Source organism: Salvia hispanica, chromosome 4 (genome assembly GCF_029641045.1).
Source record: "Salvia hispanica isolate PSC_SH4W2 chromosome 4, Shi_PSC_v1, whole genome shotgun sequence".
In the NCBI taxonomy this organism is placed as follows: Eukaryota; Viridiplantae; Streptophyta; class Magnoliopsida; order Lamiales; family Lamiaceae; genus Salvia; species Salvia hispanica.
The window spans coordinates 33,805,403-33,812,408 of NC_142695.1; the positions used below are offsets into that span (position 1 = coordinate 33,805,403).

The following is a 7,006-nucleotide window of genomic DNA, read 5'->3' on the forward strand; positions in this document are numbered from 1 at the left end:
GTATGTATGGGCTGACCCCACTTACAAACCCGCATTCACTAATCTCTGGTGAACCGAAATTCACGAACTCCTGGTCTAGTAGGGACGTCGCCCTTGCTAGACAAACAGATAGGCAAAGTTCAAAACAAAACTTGGCAAGACAAAACATACTGATAACTTAAATAACTGAAAGCATTCGTACTGGGAACGTAAATAACTGAAAGCACATTCGTATAAGGCTCACGTAATATCATATCACAATAGATACTCTAAACGTAATACTTCTCATAAAACTGTAACATACTTTAAACTGAAAGCTCACTAAAAATATATTTCTCGTAAAAACTGTAACATTAACAGAAAGCCCACGTAAAAACACTTTAGTTCGAAAGCCCACATAATCATATCTTAAATAGAAAGCTCGTAAGATACATAGGTACGAAAGCCCACCTTGTTCGCTTAATTTCCTTTACTTGAATTTCTCGCTCTGATCTTAACTTGCGGAGATAGTCCTTTGTGAAAAACATAACATAACAACATACTAATTAGACTCGAGACAAAAACTCATACTTAGGAATGCATGCCCCTAATTAATTCTCTTATCCTTCGTTCACTTCTAGGGAATTTTTAGAAACTTGCATATTAATTAAATCGGGAAATTTAATTAATAGCACTTCTTTATTAAACTTAATTATTTTCATGGCTCGAGAACGTCGTCTCTCTTTCCTCCCATTTCCTTAGTGGCCGCCCAAGGCGTCGCGGGGCGACGCCGGTCGACTTACTCGTCTCCCACTTTTCTACATTATTTTCCCGGAATCTAAATAAATTATTCGGAAATTAATTAATTGGGCTACATCTCAATTCTTAAATAATTCCAACTTCTCATAATTAAATCTTGGCCCAAACAAACACCATTTCCGGCCCAATGTAAATTCCTCAAATTACTTCTCAAGAGGCCCAACTTCGTTAAATAAAATTGGTCCATGCTCCTTTCCACTTTAAAACATTTCGGCCCACTTCATCACTAAATACATTGAGCCCAAAACAAAGAAAAAGGGGAGAAGCCCAATTTCTCCCTAACCCATAACCATCGACATCTCTCTCTCTCTCCTTCACAAAATTCCCAAATCCATCACAAAACCTAATCCAACTCTCTCTCTTCTCTCTGGGCGGAAATCGCCGCCATCCGCCACCGCCGCCTCGCGGTCGCCGCTCGTCCTCGGCTGTCCGACGAGCAGGGCTGCCGCCTGCTGCATCGCTTGGCGCCACTCCGGCCATCTCCTCTTTTCCCCTCTTCTTCTTTCCTTCTCGGTGGAAATCGACTCCGTTCGCCCCGCCTCGCGGCCGCCGGAGCACAGCCGTCGGCTCTGCTTGCTGTTTCCCTCCTCCGTCGGCGCATCTGAAAATCGGCTTCCCACTCTCGAATTCCCCTCTCCGTTGAAGCCATGGAGGAGTTCTCGGCCCGCGCCGCGTCGCCGCTTACGGCGCGACACCTATCTCTGCCCCCTTTCGGTTCGAGGCCTAAGTCGCCGCTTCCTCACGCTGCAGCTCTAGCAGCGCCGCCGTACGGTCAGTTCACCGGCTCCGTCGTCATTCGGCCCTAGCTGGACAGCCCTGTTTGGTCCCACTCTCGATTCCGAAGCTAAGCTCTACTACTCCCTTTCATTTCTTAAAATAATTGTTTGAAGCTTGGGCAGTAGCCCTGTGATGTTAGAGCTCTTGATTTAGGTGTTTTATAGTTGATTTTGGAGGGAGCATTAGCTCTCTGGAATGAGCTTGACCTTGTTTAACTTGCTATGTTAAATGTTGTTTCTATGATTCTAAGAGTTGGAGTTCTACTGGGGCTTTACTAATCTGCAGTTATCCTATGAGTTTGGTTAAGAAATGTTGGTCCCTTGATTATTAAAGCTCGTTACTTGCTGTGAGGCTGGATTTAGTATAGTTAACACTTGTGCTATGTGATGATTGATCTAAACATGATGTAGATAAGGTGTTGGGGTGTTGAGGTGTTTACCTCTTGATGAAGTGAAGGAATGAGGTTGCCCTTGTTGCTGCTTGAGATCAGCTCCTAAGGCACCAAGCTTTCTAACTCTCTCTGAATTTTGCTGATTATTTTGAGAAGTGTGGGAGGGAGTTCGAATGTGGTGTGGAGGCCCTTGTTTTATAGGCTGATTTTGTGTACCTTAGGGGAGTTAATGAGGCTGACCTTGTTTGGTTTATTGCCCAGCATATCTCTTGTTCTTGATCCCCAAAGCAGCCTTTTACATGACACATTTTGGTGCTACTTGGAGTACTAGAGTTTGACTAATTAATTTAACTTGTTCTCACATGCTCTCATAGTACTTTGGTTCATATCTTCATTTGTTTGCAAGCTGCAAGAAATCTCTCACTTCCTTGATCTCCACTACTCTTGTTTGAAGGAACTTGGTGTTTTGCTAAGGACAGAGGACTTCTCATTTACTCACTTTGGTGGTTTGTGTGACTAAGAAAAGCTGGTGTGCCGGCTGTTTTTTTTTAGAGGAGTATAAAGGCAGATTTGGCTTTCCTCATTTGGGTAGGTCCTTAGTCCTCTATCACTAAGGTAGGATTGTCTCAATTCCTTAAACAAAACTCCATTTAACCTCCTGTTCCCTAGCTGAAAATTAAGGCTTTATCTCATATTGCAGGTGGGTCACCTTGGCTGCTTTGATGTTCTCGGATTCGGCCCGCCGTTCGGCCGATGGGTTGCTCAAACGGGCCACGATTTGGGCCTGAGGAGGAAGGCTCGAAAAGCATCTAAATTTTATTTTCTTTGTTTTCTTTCTTTGAAGCCTTGATCCACATATTGTAGTATTTTTGACATTAGTTGTTCGTTTGTTGTATTAGAAATGTTATTCGAAAATTCATGATATTCTACAATGTAAATTTCCAAATTCTTAGTTCAATTGATCACTTAGCTTTTACTTGTAACTAAAAAAATTCACAACAAAAGCTCAAGTTTCATTAATTCATCATGAACGGGGAACTTCACATCCTTAGTTTGATAAACAAAAAAAATGGCGAGGGAAAAGAAATGTAAGGGTGCGGGTATTACAACTTCTTTCAGTCGTGAATCACTTCTCTCAAGTTTTACAAGAATTCTTATACGACACTTCTTCCAGTCGTGAATCACTTCTCTCAAGTTTGACCTTTTTTGAATTTTGTTCTTGTTCGCCAACAATGGAAGAAGGTAATTTAATTTGTTATTGTTTTGAGTATTAAACGTGGTTGTAATCTTAAAAAAAAATTGATTTGAGCAGTATTGTTTAGTATGACTCTTTTTCAATCCTTGGCAGTAGTTTTATTTATCCCCGTAGGGTTTAGATATCATGTAATCTATTTTGCAGTTTCAACTTCCTAAAATAATGCACAAATATCTATGTGTAATGTAATTTTTCGAATCAATAATGGTCGATGTATGTACTGTAATGTATAAGTTTCATAGCAGTTTTTGTTGTAATTTTATACGGTAACATTGGCATGTTTTGATTTTTTGGCCCAACTAAAATCCTTTCCCCTAGGGTTTATTTATCGTTGGGGCTAGGATGTAGTATGGGATCAGAATAACATGTATGAAGATTGGCGTCGTGAATGTATCGTTAATTTGGAGCCGTCGTGAATTACACGAATCAAAAGAGTTGGACCCGTCGTGAATTTTGTTCTTGTTCTGCAACAATGGAAGAAGGTAATGTAATTTGTTCCTGTTTTGAGTATTAAACTGTTTTGTAATCTTAAAAACCGATTGCAGCAGTAATCCTTGATCTGACTCTTTTGTTTGGTTGAGTTATACAATTTCATGAGCAGTTTAAGATTGGCAGTGTTTGATTGTATGGTGCTAGTTTAATTTATTCTCCTAGGGTTTAGCAATCCTTGGGTCTGAGGTGTAGTATGAATTAAGTAACACAACGTTTGCCGTAGTCCACGAGTTTCAGTCATTAATCTAGGGTTCAGATATCATATCTGCTAGGGAGTAGTGTTAACTGACAAACATAATGTACAAATATCTATGTGTAATGTAATTTATGTAATCAGTAATGGACGATGTATGTACTGTAATGTATAATGTATATGTTTTAGAGCATTTTTTGTTGTTATTTTATATAGAAAGATTGACTGTGTTTGATGTTTTGGCGCAACTTAAATCCTTTCCCTAAGGGTTTAGAAATCGTTGGGGCCAGGGTGTAGCGTGGAGTAAGTAACACAACCGTCGTCAAAGTTCACGAGTTTTAGTCATTCCTATAGGGTTTAGTTGTCATCTCTGCTAGAGTTTAGTTTTAACCCAGAAATATAATGTACAAATACTTAAGTATAATGTAGTTTAGCTAATCAGTAATGTACAATGTATGTTATGTAATGTATACTTTTCCTGATATGTTTTTGTTATGATTTCCAAGAGAGAAAAGGCTATAAAGGAGGCCGCTAGGCCTTTGAGATGGTGTAAGGCTTGCGATGAGATGAGGCCGTCATGATTCTAGAAATTGTCCAATGTTTAAAGAGATGGAGAAGGAGAATGCGTTGCGCAAGGGCAAAAGGAAATGTTGATGATTTTTTGAATATCACGAAGCTCCATCCCATCTTATTTTTATTGTTCTTCGGATTAGTCTTCGTCTGTTATCCATTAACTTATTCTCATTAGTCGTACATTTTGGTACATTATATGCACTAATAAAAATGCATTATTATTATGTTGTTAGTGCATTATTAGCTACAAGAACTTTATTTTTTACGCAATATCACATCTCTACCTGAGATCAGTTACATTATTCTTCACATATAGTACATTATTATTATGTCGTTGTACATTAATATTATTAAAGTTGTACATTATTTGTAACGAAGCAAATAAGTTTCTATACGCAATTAGTACTGTAAAGTGCATTATTCATCACATGATTGGTTAAGGTTTGTTATAAAATATGTAATTTAGCTCATTCGATCACTATCATTTTCCATACATTAGTAGTCACATTCATTACATTATATAGCCATTAGAGAAGTTAAAAAGTAGCTAATTTATTAGTTCATTACATTATTATTCACATTCATTACATTATTATTCACATTTCATACATTATTCGTTCATTTATAGCCATTAGAGAAGTTAAAAAGTAGCTAATTTATTATACATTATGTTATTCATATAATACATTATAAATTTCAAACTGTGCATTATACGTTACTTTTCATCCATTATATGGTTTAAGATAATGATATTATCACCTAATACAAAAATATATATCGGATTTCCACAAGTTTAGAAAACTTGATATTGTTTAAAACGAGCTACGCAACAAGTCCGCTACCTGAACTTCCAACATAAGTTATCAACGCAATTCCTTTACATCTTCTTTCTGCCTTGGAGTCAGACTTTTTAAAGCATTCAAAAACTCTGTCAGGGTGCGACGACAATACAGATGGTTTGCCTTTTTTCCTCTAGGTTTTCTAGGCTCAACATCTTCACGGGTTGTACTAGTCTCTGCTTTTTCCTCGGCTAATCTATGCTGAAGCTTGTGGGCCAATGCGATTGGAAGACATCGACTACCGCTTCCTCAAAATCAAATCAATGTTGCTTAGTTGCTGACCAAAATAAGACACAGATGTTTCACATATGTATTCCTTAATGCAAAAATCTTGCTAATTAATGTTAAAAAATGAATAAATAATGCAAAACTTTAAATTTAACCAATGTATAGTTTAACTTATATCCTAATGCCATCATTAATAAATAATGTACAATATCAACAAAATAATTCATAAATTTAACCCAATAATGTACATCTGTCAAATGCATACAAAAAAATGCAACATACTGCTTAGTAATGTATAGCATCACACAAATAATGTGTCAAACCAAGCAAATAATGCAAACAACGAACTGATATAATGTTTCACATCTGGATAAAGAAGTAATGCATAAATCTGCTTAAATAATGTCTCACTTTTACACAGAACAATGTAATGATTTTCAAAGAATTACAATGTGTCAAACCAAGCAAATAATGCAAAAACGAACTGAAATAATGTTTCATATCTGGATAAAGAATGTAATGCATAAATATGCTTAAATAATGTTTCACTTTTACACAGAATAATGTAATTATTTCCAAAGAATTATACTATGTCAAACCAAGCAAATAATGCATAAAATGAACAAAAACACCTACTCAAACACACCCACACTTCGGGGGAACAGCCAAAACTTAACAGAACTCGTAGCATACTATGAAACCAATACATTTAACTTAAAAACACAACATAATATACACCAACATCTAATATAATGTACACACATTATATGCTTAATTAGATTGCTCACCTGCATTCGGTGTTGGTTGTGTTTTAAACGGCCTTCCTCTCTTCGACATGGTTATCCTGCTTTTCAGACCAACAAACACAACACAATAAGATTTCTACAACATCGAGAAACACACAATTGGTTGGGCAATAATTAACTATAAAAGACAATAATGCCTAGAACCCTAACCAAAAATGAAAACCCTGTACAGGAAAAACTGCACCATGAAGAAAAGGTAAGAGTGTTTCGGATAAATAAAATCGATCGTAGCTCAAACCCAGAACTCTTATTTACTAAAAGGTTGAATAATGAACAAAAAACAAAAATACATGAAAAAGCAGTAGCGATTTTCAAAAATGTCGACCAAATGTATGACAAAATCGTCACCGTTTTTAGTTGAAAACTCTGAATCGACGACTATATGATGTTTTTCCGGCTACAAACAACGCTCAAACTGGTATAGTACCAAAAATCGAAGCTTTTAGAACCCTACCTTGTTGTCGATTCAAAATCTCCCCCCGATTACAACGTTGCTTCGTCGCCCAAGGGTGTTACGCCGACAGCAGTCGACTATTCTAATGGAGATTCTCCGATTTTAGTGGCGGCAGGGTTCACAAATGAATGGAAATGAGAGAGAAAGGGTTTTGATCGTGGGTTGAGGGAAGAGAGAGGTATTGTGAGAGAGAGAGAGAGAGTGATTGGATGGAAGGTCAA

At 37.3% G+C, this 7,006-nt stretch overlaps 1 long non-coding RNA gene across 1 annotated transcript; it reads left to right on the forward strand.

The window, feature by feature from the left end:
- Nucleotides 1–1,041: 1,041 nt before the first annotated feature.
- Nucleotides 1,042–2,903, forward strand: LOC148928496 (uncharacterized). Its single transcript, XR_016137530.1, has 2 exons — nucleotides 1,042–2,560; nucleotides 2,646–2,903. It is a non-coding gene; the product is annotated as an uncharacterized LOC148928496 (long non-coding RNA).
- The last annotated feature ends 4,103 nt before the right edge of the window (nucleotides 2,904–7,006 follow it).